At 62.4% G+C, this 16942-nt stretch overlaps 12 non-coding genes across 12 annotated transcripts; all 12 read right to left on the reverse strand.

Annotated features, from left to right (window-relative positions):
* Positions 1-93: 93 nt before the first annotated feature.
* On the reverse strand, positions 94-284 carry LOC148806616 (U2 spliceosomal RNA). The gene has a single exon (XR_016089418.1). It is a non-coding gene; the product is annotated as a U2 spliceosomal RNA (small nuclear RNA).
* Positions 285-1073: 789 nt separating this feature from the next.
* Positions 1074-1264, reverse strand: LOC148806617 (U2 spliceosomal RNA). The gene has a single exon (XR_016089419.1). It is a non-coding gene; the product is annotated as a U2 spliceosomal RNA (small nuclear RNA).
* A 789-nt stretch (positions 1265-2053) lies between these two features.
* On the reverse strand, positions 2054-2244 carry LOC148806618 (U2 spliceosomal RNA). The gene has a single exon (XR_016089420.1). It is a non-coding gene; the product is annotated as a U2 spliceosomal RNA (small nuclear RNA).
* A 791-nt stretch (positions 2245-3035) lies between these two features.
* On the reverse strand, positions 3036-3226 carry LOC148806619 (U2 spliceosomal RNA). Its single transcript, XR_016089421.1, has one exon. It is a non-coding gene; the product is annotated as a U2 spliceosomal RNA (small nuclear RNA).
* A 791-nt stretch (positions 3227-4017) lies between these two features.
* Positions 4018-4208, reverse strand: LOC148806620 (U2 spliceosomal RNA). The gene has a single exon (XR_016089422.1). It is a non-coding gene; the product is annotated as a U2 spliceosomal RNA (small nuclear RNA).
* A 791-nt stretch (positions 4209-4999) lies between these two features.
* Positions 5000-5186, reverse strand: LOC148806621 (U2 spliceosomal RNA). The gene has a single exon (XR_016089581.1). It is a non-coding gene; the product is annotated as a U2 spliceosomal RNA (small nuclear RNA).
* A 6210-nt stretch (positions 5187-11396) lies between these two features.
* LOC148806622 (U2 spliceosomal RNA) lies at positions 11397-11587 on the reverse strand. The gene has a single exon (XR_016089423.1). It is a non-coding gene; the product is annotated as a U2 spliceosomal RNA (small nuclear RNA).
* A 789-nt stretch (positions 11588-12376) lies between these two features.
* LOC148806623 (U2 spliceosomal RNA) lies at positions 12377-12567 on the reverse strand. Its single transcript, XR_016089424.1, has one exon. It is a non-coding gene; the product is annotated as a U2 spliceosomal RNA (small nuclear RNA).
* Positions 12568-13362: 795 nt separating this feature from the next.
* On the reverse strand, positions 13363-13553 carry LOC148806624 (U2 spliceosomal RNA). Its single transcript, XR_016089425.1, has one exon. It is a non-coding gene; the product is annotated as a U2 spliceosomal RNA (small nuclear RNA).
* A 791-nt stretch (positions 13554-14344) lies between these two features.
* LOC148806625 (U2 spliceosomal RNA) lies at positions 14345-14535 on the reverse strand. Its single transcript, XR_016089427.1, has one exon. It is a non-coding gene; the product is annotated as a U2 spliceosomal RNA (small nuclear RNA).
* A 793-nt stretch (positions 14536-15328) lies between these two features.
* On the reverse strand, positions 15329-15519 carry LOC148806626 (U2 spliceosomal RNA). Its single transcript, XR_016089428.1, has one exon. It is a non-coding gene; the product is annotated as a U2 spliceosomal RNA (small nuclear RNA).
* Positions 15520-16310: 791 nt separating this feature from the next.
* On the reverse strand, positions 16311-16501 carry LOC148806627 (U2 spliceosomal RNA). Its single transcript, XR_016089429.1, has one exon. It is a non-coding gene; the product is annotated as a U2 spliceosomal RNA (small nuclear RNA).
* Positions 16502-16942: the final 441 nt, after the last annotated feature.

The raw sequence follows: 16942 nt of genomic DNA on the forward strand, positions 1-16942 counted from the left end.
ACACAGATGGACGAGAGACGAGACCGGAGAGGAAGGAGCTCCGGTCCACCTCGCTTGCTTGCTAGCTACGTCTGTCTTTTCACCGCTGAGAGAAGGTAGTGCACCGTTCCCGGAGGCGCTGCAATACCGGGCCGATGCGTGGAGAGGACGGAGCAAGCTCCTGATCCAGCTCCCTGTTCCAAAAATCCGTTTAATATGTGGTCCCCCGATGGGGGACGTATCAGATATTAAACTGATAAGAACAGATACTACACTTGATCTTAGCCAAAAGGCCGAGAAGCGATGCCCGACGCCGGCCTTGGGCGGGCGCGCGGGCGTCCGGCTGGCGCGCAGCGGCGCAGGCCGACGCCTCTGGAGCCCGGTCCGCACGCGGCTGCCGGCCGCCCGGACTCCGCTCTCCCCCTCTCTTGCCTGCCTGCTTGCTCGCCTGCCTGCCCGCCAGTCCCGGGCGGGGGCCCTGCTCTTTGATCTCCTGTCAACGGCCCGACAACGACCGCAGCCGCGGGGGGCGCCAGCCGGCCGGCCTCCTTAGCTTAGGCCCCTCCCACCAGCAGCAGCCGTGCCGAGTGAGCTGCAAGCGAAAGCGGACCGTCGGCACCTGCGGGCAGAGGCAAGGGGCAGCGCTCTCTCGGGAGGGACGGGGACACACACACACCTGCCTGCCTGCCGAAAAAAAGAAAGAAAAGGTGTATATACTAAGTTTTTTGGAGGGAAAACGGCCGGCTGTCGAAAGGGGCCCGCCTGCAAGGACGGGGACACACACACACACACACACACACACACACACACACACACACACACACACACACACAAGCCACGCCTGCCTCCCTGGAAAAAGGAGGAAAAAACTAAGTTTTTTGGAGGGAAAACGCACGGGAGCCGAAAAGGGGGCCGGCCTGCTTGCCGAGAGAGTCGAGGCGCGGGAAAGTGCACGGAGGGAGCACGGGAACGGGGAGGGGGAGAGAGAGAGACACAGAGACACACAGATGGACGAGAGACGAGACCGGAGAGGAAGGAGCTCCGGTCCACCTCGCTTGCTTGCTAGCTACGTCTGTCTTTTCACCGCTGAGAGAAGGTAGTGCACCGTTCCCGGAGGCGCTGCAATACCGGGCCGATGCGTGGAGAGGACGGAGCAAGCTCCTGATCCAGCTCCCTGTTCCAAAAATCCGTTTAATATGTGGTCCCCCGATGGGGGACGTATCAGATATTAAACTGATAAGAACAGATACTACACTTGATCTTAGCCAAAAGGCCGAGAAGCGATGCCCGACGCCGGCCTTGGGCGGGCGCGCGGGCGTCCGGCTGGCGCGCAGCGGCGCAGGCCGACGCCTCTGGAGCCCGGTCCGCACGCGGCTGCCGGCCGCCCGGACTCCGCTCTCCCCCTCTCTTGCCTGCCTGCTTGCTCGCCTGCCTGCCCGCCAGTCCCGGGCGGGGGCCCTGCTCTTTGATCTCCTGTCAACGGCCCGACAACGACCGCAGCCGCGGGGGGCGCCAGCCGGCCGGCCTCCTTAGCTTAGGCCCCTCCCACCAGCAGCAGCCGTGCCGAGTGAGCTGCAAGCGAAAGCGGACCGTCGGCACCTGCGGGCAGAGGCAAGGGGCAGCGCTCTCTCGGGAGGGACGGGGACACACACACACCTGCCTGCCTGCCGAAAAAAAGAAAGAAAAGGTGTATATACTAAGTTTTTTGGAGGGAAAACGGCCGGCTGTCGAAAGGGGCCCGCCTGCAAGGACGGGGACACACACACACACACACACACACACACACACACACACACACACACACACACACACAAGCCACGCCTGCCTCCCTGGAAAAAGGAGGAAAAAACTAAGTTTTTTGGAGGGAAAACGCACGGGAGCCGAAAAGGGGGCCGGCCTGCTTGCCGAGAGAGTCGAGGCGCGGGAAAGTGCACGGAGGGAGCACGGGAACGGGGAGGGGGAGAGAGAGAGACACAGAGACACACAGATGGACGAGAGACGAGACCGGAGAGGAAGGAGCTCCGGTCCACCTCGCTTGCTTGCTAGCTACGTCTGTCTTTTCACCGCTGAGAGAAGGTAGTGCACCGTTCCCGGAGGCGCTGCAATACCGGGCCGATGCGTGGAGAGGACGGAGCAAGCTCCTGATCCAGCTCCCTGTTCCAAAAATCCGTTTAATATGTGGTCCCCCGATGGGGGACGTATCAGATATTAAACTGATAAGAACAGATACTACACTTGATCTTAGCCAAAAGGCCGAGAAGCGATGCCCGACGCCGGCCTTGGGCGGGCGCGCGGGCGTCCGGCTGGCGCGCAGCGGCGCAGGCCGACGCCTCTGGAGCCCGGTCCGCACGCGGCTGCCGGCCGCCCGGACTCCGCTCTCCCCCTCTCTTGCCTGCCTGCTTGCTCGCCTGCCTGCCCGCCAGTCCCGGGCGGGGGCCCTGCTCTTTGATCTCCTGTCAACGGCCCGACAACGACCGCAGCCGCGGGGGGCGCCAGCCGGCCGGCCTCCTTAGCTTAGGCCCCTCCCACCAGCAGCAGCCGTGCCGAGTGAGCTGCAAGCGAAAGCGGACCGTCGGCACCTGCGGGCAGAGGCAAGGGGCAGCGCTCTCTCGGGAGGGACGGGGACACACACACACCTGCCTGCCTGCCGAAAAAAAGAAAGAAAAGGTGTATATACTAAGTTTTTTGGAGGGAAAACGGCCGGCTGTCGAAAGGGGCCCGCCTGCAAGGACGGGGACACACACACACACACACACACACACACACACACACACACACACACACACACACACACAAGCCACGCCTGCCTCCCTGGAAAAAGGAGGAAAAAACTAAGTTTTTTGGAGGGAAAACGCACGGGAGCCGAAAAGGGGGCCGGCCTGCTTGCCGAGAGAGTCGAGGCGCGGGAAAGTGCACGGAGGGAGCACGGGAACGGGGAGGGGGAGAGAGAGAGACACAGAGACACACAGATGGACGAGAGACGAGACCGGAGAGGAAGGAGCTCCGGTCCACCTCGCTTGCTTGCTAGCTACGTCTGTCTTTTCACCGCTGAGAGAAGGTAGTGCACCGTTCCCGGAGGCGCTGCAATACCGGGCCGATGCGTGGAGAGGACGGAGCAAGCTCCTGATCCAGCTCCCTGTTCCAAAAATCCGTTTAATATGTGGTCCCCCGATGGGGGACGTATCAGATATTAAACTGATAAGAACAGATACTACACTTGATCTTAGCCAAAAGGCCGAGAAGCGATGCCCGACGCCGGCCTTGGGCGGGCGCGCGGGCGTCCGGCTGGCGCGCAGCGGCGCAGGCCGACGCCTCTGGAGCCCGGTCCGCACGCGGCTGCCGGCCGCCCGGACTCCGCTCTCCCCCTCTCTTGCCTGCCTGCTTGCTCGCCTGCCTGCCCGCCAGTCCCGGGCGGGGGCCCTGCTCTTTGATCTCCTGTCAACGGCCCGACAACGACCGCAGCCGCGGGGGGCGCCAGCCGGCCGGCCTCCTTAGCTTAGGCCCCTCCCACCAGCAGCAGCCGTGCCGAGTGAGCTGCAAGCGAAAGCGGACCGTCGGCACCTGCGGGCAGAGGCAAGGGGCAGCGCTCTCTCGGGAGGGACGGGGACACACACACACCTGCCTGCCTGCCGAAAAAAAGAAAGAAAAGGTGTATATACTAAGTTTTTTGGAGGGAAAACGGCCGGCTGTCGAAAGGGGCCCGCCTGCAAGGACGGGGACACACACACACACACACACACACACACACACACACACACACACACACACACACACACAAGCCACGCCTGCCTCCCTGGAAAAAGGAGGAAAAAACTAAGTTTTTTGGAGGGAAAACGCACGGGAGCCGAAAAGGGGGCCGGCCTGCTTGCCGAGAGAGTCGAGGCGCGGGAAAGTGCACGGAGGGAGCACGGGAACGGGGAGGGGGAGAGAGAGAGACACAGAGACACACAGATGGACGAGAGACGAGACCGGAGAGGAAGGAGCTCCGGTCCACCTCGCTTGCTTGCTAGCTACGTCTGTCTTTTCACCGCTGAGAGAAGGTAGTGCACCGTTCCCGGAGGCGCTGCAATACCGGGCCGATGCGTGGAGAGGACGGAGCAAGCTCCTGATCCAGCTCCCTGTTCCAAAAATCCGTTTAATATGTGGTCCCCCGATGGGGGACGTATCAGATATTAAACTGATAAGAACAGATACTACACTTGATCTTAGCCAAAAGGCCGAGAAGCGATGCCCGACGCCGGCCTTGGGCGGGCGCGCGGGCGTCCGGCTGGCGCGCAGCGGCGCAGGCCGACGCCTCTGGAGCCCGGTCCGCACGCGGCTGCCGGCCGCCCGGACTCCGCTCTCCCCCTCTCTTGCCTGCCTGCTTGCTCGCCTGCCTGCCCGCCAGTCCCGGGCGGGGGCCCTGCTCTTTGATCTCCTGTCAACGGCCCGACAACGACCGCAGCCGCGGGGGGCGCCAGCCGGCCGGCCTCCTTAGCTTAGGCCCCTCCCACCAGCAGCAGCCGTGCCGAGTGAGCTGCAAGCGAAAGCGGACCGTCGGCACCTGCGGGCAGAGGCAAGGGGCAGCGCTCTCTCGGGAGGGACGGGGACACACACACACCTGCCTGCCTGCCGAAAAAAAGAAAGAAAAGGTGTATATACTAAGTTTTTTGGAGGGAAAACGGCCGGCTGTCGAAAGGGGCCCGCCTGCAAGGACGGGGACACACACACACACACACACACACACACACACACACACACACACACACACACACACACAAGCCACGCCTGCCTCCCTGGAAAAAGGAGGAAAAAACTAAGTTTTTTGGAGGGAAAACGCACGGGAGCCGAAAAGGGGGCCGGCCTGCTTGCCGAGAGAGTCGAGGCGCGGGAAAGTGCACGGAGGGAGCACGGGAACGGGGAGGGGGAGAGAGAGAGACACAGAGACACACAGATGGACGAGAGACGAGACCGGAGAGGAAGGAGCTCCGGTCCACCTCGCTTGCTTGCTAGCTACGTCTGTCTTTTCACCGCTGAGAGAAGGTAGTGCACCGTTCCCGGAGGCGCTGCAATACCGGGCCGATGCGTGGAGAGGACGGAGCAAGCTCCTGATCCAGCTCCCTGTTCCAAAAATCCGTTTAATATGTGGTCCCCCGATGGGGGACGTATCAGATATTAAACTGATAAGAACAGATTTTTTTTTTTTATATTTTTATTAGAAAAAAGTTCGTTAACAAATCATAAAACAGTCCCACACCAACACCCCCCTAATGTCCCGTGCACAAATCCTTCCAGCGCTCTTTTGCTGCGGCAAACCCCCATCTATGAATGTCCCACTGGACCCTCCTGGCCACCTCCTCCTTCACCCTCCGCAGGATCCCAAAAGCAGGCTTCTCCACGCCGTGCTTCACCAGGTCTGTCCGGGCATCCCAGATGAAGGCCTTGACCAGGCTGACCAGTAGCCACAGCAGGAATTTCCGGTTCCGGCCCCGGATGCCGGCGATCCCTCTCAGGACGGACGCTTGCGTGATGGGGGAATCGGGGCTTACCTGTGCAAAGAGGGTCCCGCACGATCTCCACACCCTCTGGGCGAAGGCACACTCCCAGAAGACGTGACCCACCGTCTCTTCGCCCGCGCAGCCGTGTCGCGGGCACAGGCTCTGTCTGGAGAGCCCGTGCGCATGCATGACGGCCCTGACCGTCAGCCGACCCCACACGCAGAGCCAGTTCAGGTCCTTCAGCTTGTTATCCAGCCCCTCCGGCTGGACCCGCTGCCAGATGATCCGGGACACACCCGGGATCGCCGGCCGTTCTTCCGCCTTCACCATCCTGTACATGGTCCTGTGATTCAAACAGTTCGTCCCTTCCCTGATCCCCGGGTGTGCCCGCAGCCACCGCACTGCGTGGCGGTAGTGCAGCGGGAGCCGCTCTGCTTTGGGGGTCGTGTTGGTCCAGACCGTCAGGTGCCGCATGCTCGCCGCCAGCCAGAGACTGACAAACCGGCTGCACAGGTGGGCCGGGTTGTCGTGCAGGACCGTGCACAGGCTCGCTATGAAGGCGCAGTCCAACTTCGCCGGGAAGTCCAAGATCCCCCGACCCCCATCGGCCAGGGGTCTGTACATATCACACCTCTTCACCCGTTCGTAGGTGTGACCCCAGACGAAGTTGAAGATGCTCCTCACCAGATCTCTCCGCTTCCGGACCGGCAGGGGGTACACTACCGCCAGGTGGAGAAGCAGAGGCAGGACTTCCGCCTTCAGTACCAGCGCCTTCCCGATCCAGGTTAGCGATCGTTGCTGCCACAGGCCTAGCTTCCGGTTGACTTTCCGGAACCCGGCCTCCCAGTTGACACCTCCAGGATCTGTGGAGTGAAAGCTCACCCCCAGGATCTTCAGCGGCCCAGTCGTCCGTGACAGACCGCCAAAGTCCCGCGGCTCGCTCGGCCAGGTCCCGAAGACCTTCACTAAGCTCTTGGCCCTGTTCAGTCGGGCGCCGGTACCTCTTGAGAAATCCTCGACAATGCTGAGCGCCCTCCCCAGGCCGCCTTCAGAGCCCAGGAAGAGCGTGACGTCGTCTGCATATGCCGCGATCTTCGCCATCTGCCCTCCTCCACCTGGCACCAGGATCCCATCCACTCCCGGATCCCTCCTGAGCTGGTCCAGGAGGATCTCTAGGAAAAGCACATACAGCAGGGGCGAGAGAGGACAGCCCTGTCGCACACCACACCGCACTGGAATATGCCCGCCCAACGCTCCGTTGACGCATACCCGGGATGCCACCCCGTTGTACAAGGTCCGGACCCACCTGACAAACCCGTCCGGCAGACCCTTCCTCTTCAGGAGTACCCACAGAATCTCGTGATGGACCCGGTCAAAGGCCTTGGTCTGGTCGAGGCTCACCAGCAGGAGCGGCAGGCCTCTATCTTCCACCCACGCGATGACGTCGCGGATCAGCTGCAGGGTCCAGCTGATCTTGCGGCCTGCCACACCACACGTCTGGTCAGCCTGCACCAAGGCCGGCATCACTGTTCTCAGGCGGCCGCCCAGCACCCTGGCCAAGATCTTATAGTCAGTGCACAGGAGCTGGATTGGCCGCCAATTCCCCAGGTCTGCCTTGTCACCTCCCTTATGGACGAGGGAGATGACACCGATCTTCATGGTGGCACCGAGCCCATCACGATCCAGCACCTCGTTGAATACCTGCACCAAGAGCGGCTCCAGCTGGTCAAAAAAGGTGAGGTAAAACTCGGTCGGTAGACCGTCTATGCCAGGGACAGTGCCCTTCTTCATCCCCATCAGGGCAGATCGGATCTCTGCCCCTGACACTGCCCCGCCCAGAGCAGCGGGGTCGTCTACCGCCGGCTCCACTCCGTCCAGGAGCCTGCTCCTGATACCGGCGTCGGTCTCCTTCTCATCAAACAGGGTGCTGTAATATTCTGTGGCACACTCCAACATCCCGGGTATGGAAGTGGCTACAGACCCGTCCGTCCTCCGAACGCCGTCAAAGAAGCCTCGCTCTTGTTGCTTCCTCACGGCGCCGAAGAACTGGGACGAGCAGCTTTCGTCATTCTCCCTCCAGACTCCACGGAGCCTGAAAAGAAAGTCCTTAGCCCACTGCAGCCACTTACCCCTAAGCAGGCTCTTGATGTGGGCGATCTTCTCCCCCTCGTAAGCGCCCCCTTGGTTCAGCTGCGCATACAGTGCCTCGAGCTCCTCCTGGAGCTTGGTGCACTGGCGGTCCTCCAAACTGCGGCGGATCCTGCAGTACTTCTTCGTCACCACCGCGATGGTGCGCTTGCAGGACTCCCACCAGTGCACCGCCGAACTGAAGGCGTCCCTCCTCTCCGCACATGCCCGCAGCACTGTAGCGATCTTCCTCTGGTATCTCGCCTCCTGCAGGACTTGCCTGTTCAGCTTCCAGTATCCGGCCTGGAAACGAGGGTCCTCAACACCAAAGGAAGCCGTCAGCATGTGATGGTCGGAAAACCAAGTAGGGGTCGCTTGCCTGCTTAGGGTCGTCCAGTTCGCCGAAGTGAAGACATAATCCAGCCGCCTGAAGGTCCCCCTTCCGTTGTCCCAGGTGTGATGTGCGACATTCTGAAATCCGTCCCGCAGGCCAAAATCTGCAATCAGAGACCGTAACCCATGGGCACCCTCACCTTGTGAGTCCCCCAGGTCGATGTTAAAATCCCCGCCGATGATCAGCTCTCTGTTTGTGTACAGCAGGGGTTCCAGATCTTTCAGGAAGGAGCCCTGCTGCCGCCGGTCCGCCGGGACATACACACCGATCAGCCGGGTCCGCACCCCGTGCCGGGTCCCGTCGACCACCAGCAGGCGCCCGGGGACCACAGAGCTGACCACCTGTGCCGCAAACCCTGGGGAACCACACAGGATGCCCACGCCAGAGGAGTTCACCCCCCCAACGCTCCACCACGAGGGCCCCTTTGTCCACTCCTTCTGGTAAGCGAGCACATCGTCGTGGTCTTTCAGATGGGCCTCCTGCAAAAAGCAAATATCCAAAAGCCTTTGGGACAAATATCGGAAAACTCCAGCTCGTTTCTCCCGGTTCCGCAGACCCCTCACATTGGCCGTGGCCACTGTGAAGGTCATGGCTGCTCCGGGGGGCTGTCACTCTCCATACCGTCGCTGGAGCTAGAGCTGAGTGGATGCTCTGCCCCTGCTGCACTGACCGAACTGTCGGTGTCTGTCCCCTCGATGTAGGTGACCGAAGGGACTGGGCTCACGCCCACCTCCATGTCAGAGACGGGGTCGGGCCCGGGATCGAGAACAAATCCGGGGCTGGGACCGAGGCCGGGGTCGGGGCCCCGGTCAGGGTGGGGGTCGGGGTCGGGGTCGGGGGGAGGGGGGTCGGGAGAGGGGTTGGGGCTGGAGCCCGGGTCAGGGTCAGGCCGGCGCGAGTACTCGCGGTCCGGGGTGTCGACCTGGCACGTCACCACAGGGCTCCCCTCACCTGAAAGGCACTGCGCTACAGAGAAGGGGCCCCGTGCCACGACTCTGTCTCCCTGCCCAGGGGGGAGGGAGCCTGCGGTGTCCCCCAGCTCCTGGCCGTCCTGCGTTGACGCTGGCGCTGCCCCCTCCTCCATCTCCTCCTGGTCTGCCATCGCCTCCCGGTCTGCCATCACCTCCTGCTCTGGCGCCGTCACCAGAGCTGCTACCGTCTCCGGGACGAGCTCCGCCTCCCCGTAGTACTCCCTGGATGTCTTCTTCTTCTTGTCGCCCGTCTCCATCTGTCCCTTGCCAGCCTGCGACCGCTTCCTAGGCTTCTTCCTCAACACGGGCATGTGGTGCATCTCCTCCTCCTCCTCACCTGCCCCCCGCGCTGCGGTTGGTCCTGCGTCTGCTCGGGCGGGGGGGGGGGCCTTCACCACATCCGCCCAGCTCCCGACCACCCCGTCTTCGACCCGAGATGGTCCCTCCTGCGGATCGTCGCCGTCCTCCTCATGCTGCCTCCCCTTCCCCTTCCCTTTCCGTCTCGGCCGCACCACCACCGTCCATCCGGCATCCTTCCCGGCTCCCCCAGGGACCGCTCCACCACCATCCTGATGTTCGTCCTCGGTGTCCCCAGCCTCACTGCCGTCCGACTCCGTTTCTCCCACCGCCAGGCCGGATCCGTCATGGACAGCTCTGGCATACTCGGCGTTCCTAAGGAGGCAGTTGCGATACAAATGGCCAGTGTTGCCACACAAGGAACACTCTTTAACGGGGCAGTTCCGGGCCTGATGACCCCGCCGGTGGCACTTCCCACACTCCGCCGCGTTGCACTCGGCCTCCCGGTGCCCGGACTCCCGACACTTCCGACAGAACGGCGGCTGATTCCCGTAGAACAAGTACCCCCTACCTGGACCAATGGCGAAAGTGGCAGGCGGGTGGGCGAAACCATCCTTACTTCTGTCGTCTGGCCTCAGCTCAACGTGATACTGCCTCTTCCCGGTCCAGACCTTGTAGGGGTCCATGATGATACGAGGGGGGTCCAACACGTCGACGTAACGACGGAGGAAGGTCGTGACGTCACTATCGGGAACAAAGGGGTCAAACATGTGCAGAATCACTGACCTTTCATTGTTGCTCTGGAGCCCCAGACACACGTAATTCTCCAGCCTGCCACTTTCCTTAGCCTTCATGATCTTCTCGGAAGCGCCACGATGTCCTTTCTCCTCCACGAACGAGAGATCCATATAGCGCTGCGCCCGATTCCCCTGCAAGCACTTGATATCCGCCACGTCCAAACCCAGGATCCCAAAAAGGATCTCCTCTTCGAAGACGTCCCTCCCCGGCATCTCTCCATCCGGCTTCCAGATGAAGCGGATGGTCTTCCGGATCTTGGGACCCTCCTCAGCCGTCCTCGCCGCCCCGGGATCCGCAGCCATCGTTCCGCAGCCTTTGCGGCTGCCGAAGCAGCCTTCTCACCAAAACCGAAGTCTTCTGGTGTCCAAGCGTCCAATCCAGGAAACGAAAATCCGAAGCGCAGTCCAAGCCAATCCAAAGTCCAAATCCGGCAAATCCAGCAGCGTAGTCTCCTCCAGGCGGTGTCCTCTCCGGTCTTCTCTCCCCGGTCTTTTGGTGTTACCTCAGCCGCGGGCCTGCCACGTACTAAGGATCGCAGCCAAAAGGCCGAGAAGCGATGCCCGACGCCGGCCTTGGGCGGGCGCGCGGGCGTCCGGCTGGCGCGCAGCGGCGCAGGCCGACGCCTCTGGAGCCCGGTCCGCACGCGGCTGCCGGCCGCCCGGACTCCGCTCTCCCCCTCTCTTGCCTGCCTGCTTGCTCGCCTGCCTGCCCGCCAGTCCCGGGCGGGGGCCCTGCTCTTTGATCTCCTGTCAACGGCCCGACAACGACCGCAGCCGCGGGGGGCGCCAGCCGGCCGGCCTCCTTAGCTTAGGCCCCTCCCACCAGCAGCAGCCGTGCCGAGTGAGCTGCAAGCGAAAGCGGACCGTCGGCACCTGCGGGCAGAGGCAAGGGGCAGCGCTCTCTCGGGAGGGACGGGGACACACACACACCTGCCTGCCTGCCGAAAAAAAGAAAGAAAAGGTGTATATACTAAGTTTTTTGGAGGGAAAACGGCCGGCTGTCGAAAGGGGCCCGCCTGCAAGGACGGGGACACACACACACACACACACACACACACACACACACACACACACACACACACACACACACACAAGCCACGCCTGCCTCCCTGGAAAAAGGAGGAAAAAACTAAGTTTTTTGGAGGGAAAACGCACGGGAGCCGAAAAGGGGGCCGGCCTGCTTGCCGAGAGAGTCGAGGCGCGGGAAAGTGCACGGAGGGAGCACGGGAACGGGGAGGGGGAGAGAGAGAGACACAGAGACACACAGATGGACGAGAGACGAGACCGGAGAGGAAGGAGCTCCGGTCCACCTCGCTTGCTTGCTAGCTACGTCTGTCTTTTCACCGCTGAGAGAAGGTAGTGCACCGTTCCCGGAGGCGCTGCAATACCGGGCCGATGCGTGGAGAGGACGGAGCAAGCTCCTGATCCAGCTCCCTGTTCCAAAAATCCGTTTAATATGTGGTCCCCCGATGGGGGACGTATCAGATATTAAACTGATAAGAACAGATACTACACTTGATCTTAGCCAAAAGGCCGAGAAGCGATGCCCGACGCCGGCCTTGGGCGGGCGCGCGGGCGTCCGGCTGGCGCGCAGCGGCGCAGGCCGACGCCTCTGGAGCCCGGTCCGCACGCGGCTGCCGGCCGCCCGGACTCCGCTCTCCCCCTCTCTTGCCTGCCTGCTTGCTCGCCTGCCTGCCCGCCAGTCCCGGGCGGGGGCCCTGCTCTTTGATCTCCTGTCAACGGCCCGACAACGACCGCAGCCGCGGGGGGCGCCAGCCGGCCGGCCTCCTTAGCTTAGGCCCCTCCCACCAGCAGCAGCCGTGCCGAGTGAGCTGCAAGCGAAAGCGGACCGTCGGCACCTGCGGGCAGAGGCAAGGGGCAGCGCTCTCTCGGGAGGGACGGGGACACACACACACCTGCCTGCCTGCCGAAAAAAAGAAAGAAAAGGTGTATATACTAAGTTTTTTGGAGGGAAAACGGCCGGCTGTCGAAAGGGGCCCGCCTGCAAGGACGGGGACACACACACACACACACACACACACACACACACACACACACACACACACACACACAAGCCACGCCTGCCTCCCTGGAAAAAGGAGGAAAAAACTAAGTTTTTTGGAGGGAAAACGCACGGGAGCCGAAAAGGGGGCCGGCCTGCTTGCCGAGAGAGTCGAGGCGCGGGAAAGTGCACGGAGGGAGCACGGGAACGGGGAGGGGGAGAGAGAGAGACACAGAGACACACAGATGGACGAGAGACGAGACCGGAGAGGAAGGAGCTCCGGTCCACCTCGCTTGCTTGCTAGCTACGTCTGTCTTTTCACCGCTGAGAGAAGGTAGTGCACCGTTCCCGGAGGCGCTGCAATACCGGGCCGATGCGTGGAGAGGACGGAGCAAGCTCCTGATCCAGCTCCCTGTTCCAAAAATCCGTTTAATATGTGGTCCCCCGATGGGGGACGTATCAGATATTAAACTGATAAGAACAGATACTACACTTGATCTTAGCCAAAAGGCCGAGAAGCGATGCCCGACGCCGGCCTTGGGCGGGCGCGCGGGCGTCCGGCTGGCGCGCAGCGGCGCAGGCCGACGCCTCTGGAGCCCGGTCCGCACGCGGCTGCCGGCCGCCCGGACTCCGCTCTCCCCCTCTCTTGCCTGCCTGCTTGCTCGCCTGCCTGCCCGCCAGTCCCGGGCGGGGGCCCTGCTCTTTGATCTCCTGTCAACGGCCCGACAACGACCGCAGCCGCGGGGGGCGCCAGCCGGCCGGCCTCCTTAGCTTAGGCCCCTCCCACCAGCAGCAGCCGTGCCGAGTGAGCTGCAAGCGAAAGCGGACCGTCGGCACCTGCGGGCAGAGGCAAGGGGCAGCGCTCTCTCGGGAGGGACGGGGACACACACACACCTGCCTGCCTGCCGAAAAAAAGAAAGAAAAGGTGTATATACTAAGTTTTTTGGAGGGAAAACGGCCGGCTGTCGAAAGGGGCCCGCCTGCAAGGACGGGGACACACACACACACACACACACACACACACACACACACACACACACACACACACACACACACAAGCCACGCCTGCCTCCCTGGAAAAAGGAGGAAAAAACTAAGTTTTTTGGAGGGAAAACGCACGGGAGCCGAAAAGGGGGCCGGCCTGCTTGCCGAGAGAGTCGAGGCGCGGGAAAGTGCACGGAGGGAGCACGGGAACGGGGAGGGGGAGAGAGAGAGACACAGAGACACACAGATGGACGAGAGACGAGACCGGAGAGGAAGGAGCTCCGGTCCACCTCGCTTGCTTGCTAGCTACGTCTGTCTTTTCACCGCTGAGAGAAGGTAGTGCACCGTTCCCGGAGGCGCTGCAATACCGGGCCGATGCGTGGAGAGGACGGAGCAAGCTCCTGATCCAGCTCCCTGTTCCAAAAATCCGTTTAATATGTGGTCCCCCGATGGGGGACGTATCAGATATTAAACTGATAAGAACAGATACTACACTTGATCTTAGCCAAAAGGCCGAGAAGCGATGCCCGACGCCGGCCTTGGGCGGGCGCGCGGGCGTCCGGCTGGCGCGCAGCGGCGCAGGCCGACGCCTCTGGAGCCCGGTCCGCACGCGGCTGCCGGCCGCCCGGACTCCGCTCTCCCCCTCTCTTGCCTGCCTGCTTGCTCGCCTGCCTGCCCGCCAGTCCCGGGCGGGGGCCCTGCTCTTTGATCTCCTGTCAACGGCCCGACAACGACCGCAGCCGCGGGGGGCGCCAGCCGGCCGGCCTCCTTAGCTTAGGCCCCTCCCACCAGCAGCAGCCGTGCCGAGTGAGCTGCAAGCGAAAGCGGACCGTCGGCACCTGCGGGCAGAGGCAAGGGGCAGCGCTCTCTCGGGAGGGACGGGGACACACACACACCTGCCTGCCTGCCGAAAAAAAGAAAGAAAAGGTGTATATACTAAGTTTTTTGGAGGGAAAACGGCCGGCTGTCGAAAGGGGCCCGCCTGCAAGGACGGGGACACACACACACACACACACACACACACACACACACACACACACACACACACACACACAAGCCACGCCTGCCTCCCTGGAAAAAGGAGGAAAAAACTAAGTTTTTTGGAGGGAAAACGCACGGGAGCCGAAAAGGGGGCCGGCCTGCTTGCCGAGAGAGTCGAGGCGCGGGAAAGTGCACGGAGGGAGCACGGGAACGGGGAGGGGGAGAGAGAGAGACACAGAGACACACAGATGGACGAGAGACGAGACCGGAGAGGAAGGAGCTCCGGTCCACCTCGCTTGCTTGCTAGCTACGTCTGTCTTTTCACCGCTGAGAGAAGGTAGTGCACCGTTCCCGGAGGCGCTGCAATACCGGGCCGATGCGTGGAGAGGACGGAGCAAGCTCCTGATCCAGCTCCCTGTTCCAAAAATCCGTTTAATATGTGGTCCCCCGATGGGGGACGTATCAGATATTAAACTGATAAGAACAGATACTACACTTGATCTTAGCCAAAAGGCCGAGAAGCGATGCCCGACGCCGGCCTTGGGCGGGCGCGCGGGCGTCCGGCTGGCGCGCAGCGGCGCAGGCCGACGCCTCTGGAGCCCGGTCCGCACGCGGCTGCCGGCCGCCCGGACTCCGCTCTCCCCCTCTCTTGCCTGCCTGCTTGCTCGCCTGCCTGCCCGCCAGTCCCGGGCGGGGGCCCTGCTCTTTGATCTCCTGTCAACGGCCCGACAACGACCGCAGCCGCGGGGGGCGCCAGCCGGCCGGCCTCCTTAGCTTAGGCCCCTCCCACCAGCAGCAGCCGTGCCGAGTGAGCTGCAAGCGAAAGCGGACCGTCGGCACCTGCGGGCAGAGGCAAGGGGCAGCGCTCTCTCGGGAGGGACGGGGACACACACACACCTGCCTGCCTGCCGAAAAAAAGAAAGAAAAGGTGTATATACTAAGTTTTTTGGAGGGAAAACGGCCGGCTGTCGAAAGGGGCCCGCCTGCAAGGACGGGGACACACACACACACACACACACACACACACACACACACACACACACACACACACACACACAAGCCACGCCTGCCTCCCTGGAAAAAGGAGGAAAAAACTAAGTTTTTTGGAGGGAAAACGCACGGGAGCCGAAAAGGGGGCCGGCCTGCTTGCCGAGAGAGTCGAGGCGCGGGAAAGTGCACGGAGGGAGCACGGGAACGGGGAGGGGGAGAGAGAGAGACACAGAGACACACAGATGGACGAGAGACGAGACCGGAGAGGAAGGAGCTCCGGTCCACCTCGCTTGCTTGCTAGCTACGTCTGTCTTTTCACCGCTGAGAGAAGGTAGTGCACCGTTCCCGGAGGCGCTGCAATACCGGGCCGATGCGTGGAGAGGACGGAGCAAGCTCCTGATCCAGCTCCCTGTTCCAAAAATCCGTTTAATATGTGGTCCCCCGATGGGGGACGTATCAGATATTAAACTGATAAGAACAGATACTACACTTGATCTTAGCCAAAAGGCCGAGAAGCGATGCCCGACGCCGGCCTTGGGCGGGCGCGCGGGCGTCCGGCTGGCGCGCAGCGGCGCAGGCCGACGCCTCTGGAGCCCGGTCCGCACGCGGCTGCCGGCCGCCCGGACTCCGCTCTCCCCCTCTCTTGCCTGCCTGCTTGCTCGCCTGCCTGCCCGCCAGTCCCGGGCGGGGGCCCTGCTCTTTGATCTCCTGTCAACGGCCCGACAACGACCGCAGCCGCGGGGGGCGCCAGCCGGCCGGCCTCCTTAGCTTAGGCCCCTCCCACCAGCAGCAGCCGTGCCGAGTGAGCTGCAAGCGAAAGCGGACCGTCGGCACCTGCGGGCAGAGGCAAGGGGCAGCGCTCTCTCGGGAGGGACGGGGACACACACACACCTGCCTGCCTGCCGAAAAAAAGAAAGAAAAGGTGTATATACTAAGTTTTTTGGAGGGAAAACGGCCGGCTGTCGAAAGGGGCCCGCCTGCAAGGACGGGGACACACACACACACACACACACACACACACACACACACACACACACACACACACACACAAGCCACGCCTGCCTCCCTGGAAAAAGGAGGAAAAAACTAAGTTTTTTGGAGGGAAAACGCACGGGAGCCGAAAAGGGGGCCGGCCTGCTTGCCGAGAGAGTCGAGGCGCGGGAAAGTGCACGGAGGGAGCACGGGAACGGGGAGGGGGAGAGAGAGAGACACAGAGACACACAGATGGACGAGAGACGAGACCGGAGAGGAAGGAGCTCCGGTCCACCTCGCTTGCTTGCTAGCTACGTCTGTCTTTTCACCGCTGAGAGAAGGTAGTGCACCGTTCCCGGAGGCGCTGCAATACCGGGCCGATGCGTGGAGAGGACGGAGCAAGCTCCTGATCCAGCTCCCTGTTCCAAAAATCCGTTTAATATGTGGTCCCCCGATGGGGGACGTATCAGATATTAAACTGATAAGAACAGATACTACACTTGATCTTAGCCAAAAGGCCGAGAAGCGATGCCCGACGCCGGCCTTGGGCGGGCGCGCGGGCGTCCGGCTGGCGCGCAGCGGCAGGCCGACGCCTCTGGAGCCCGGTCCGCACGCGGCTGCCGGCCGCCCGGACTCCGCTCTCCCCCTCTCTTGCCTGCCTGCTTGCTCGCCTGCCTGCCCGCCAGTCCCGGGCGGGGGCCCTGCTCTTTGATCTCCTGTCAACGGCCCGACAACGACCGCAGCCGCGGGGGGCGCCAGCCGGCCGGCCTCCTTAGCTTAGGCCCCTCCCACCAGCAGCAGCCGTGCCGAGTGAGCTGCAAGCGAAAGCGGACCGTCGGCACCTGCGGGCAGAGGCAAGGGGCAGCGCTCTCTCGGGAGGGACGGGGACACACACACACCTGCCTGCCTGCCGAAAAAAAGAAAGAAAAGGTGTATATACTAAGTTTTTTGGAGGGAAAACGGCCGGCTGT

Source organism: Atractosteus spatula, unplaced genomic scaffold, assembly GCF_055471065.1.
Source record: "Atractosteus spatula isolate fAtrSpa1 unplaced genomic scaffold, fAtrSpa1.hap1 Scaffold_5, whole genome shotgun sequence".
Classification (NCBI taxonomy): domain Eukaryota; kingdom Metazoa; phylum Chordata; class Actinopteri; order Semionotiformes; family Lepisosteidae; genus Atractosteus; species Atractosteus spatula.